Below are 898 nucleotides of genomic sequence, written 5' to 3'. Positions count from 1 at the left end.
TATATATATATATATATATATATATATATATATATATATGCGTATGTGTGTGTGTGTGTGTGTGTGTGTGTGTGTGTGTGTGAGTAGATGTACATGTGCATATATTTGTATACTTTTATATGCGTTTGTACACGCACGTGTGCGCGCACACACATACATATATGTGAAGCACTGGATTTGTGGATAGAAAATCTGCGATATTTTTCCTACTAGGAATTCAAATCCAGTGGAAGTCAAGTTCCTATTTGACCCTTTCGAGGTCTATAAATAAAGCAGCCACCCATGGCAAAACATTGTAGTAGATGATATGTGCTTCGCTATTTGTTTCTGCACTTCGTGTCTGAGTTCAAATTACGGTGTGATACCTAAAAGCCCCGTTCGTCAGCACGCGGGCTGTGCGAAGCGAATACTCGTAACAAATAACCATAGAAGAAAATATTCTTAATAGTCGCAGGGCGGAGTCGAGAGAAAGTTTCTTCTAGTTAGAATGCCATGTACCGCCCTGGTGACTATGTGTGTGTTATCTGTGTGTGTGCATAGAATGATGGTGGTAAGTTTCAGAAAGTTCAAGGAAAGAAGCTATTAGAATAAAACGACTTATGACTAACTGGGAGGGAAATGAGTCACACGTTTAAAGGTCTTGAGAGAGGGTGTTAGACCCAGGACTTTCATTAGAGTAATGACCATCGAAATATCTATAGTGAAAGACCAATGAAAGTGCATTTCAACAATGAACGAAAGATTGCGACCTCTTCCGAAGAAGAGGACACATCTTGCTATCAACTCCATCCTGAATTCGTTCACGCAAGTTAAGACACTCAGAGAAGACACCAGCCAAAAGATGACAGTAATATTCAATGCAGGGTCGAATGGTGACCTTATATATATATGTATATAT

At 39.1% G+C, this 898-nt stretch overlaps 1 protein-coding gene across 2 annotated transcripts in view; it reads left to right on the top strand.

The window, feature by feature from the left end:
- Positions 1-898, top strand: part of LOC106870833 (uncharacterized) — a 44,811-nt gene that overhangs the window by 1,171 nt on the left and 42,742 nt on the right. The gene's annotated exons all lie outside the window — the stretch shown is intronic.

Source organism: Octopus bimaculoides, chromosome 11 (genome assembly GCF_001194135.2).
Source record: "Octopus bimaculoides isolate UCB-OBI-ISO-001 chromosome 11, ASM119413v2, whole genome shotgun sequence".
NCBI classification, from domain to species: Eukaryota; Metazoa; Mollusca; class Cephalopoda; order Octopoda; family Octopodidae; genus Octopus; species Octopus bimaculoides.
Note: the sequence above shows the minus strand (reverse complement) of the source record. Positions and strands in the feature narration are given on the sequence as shown.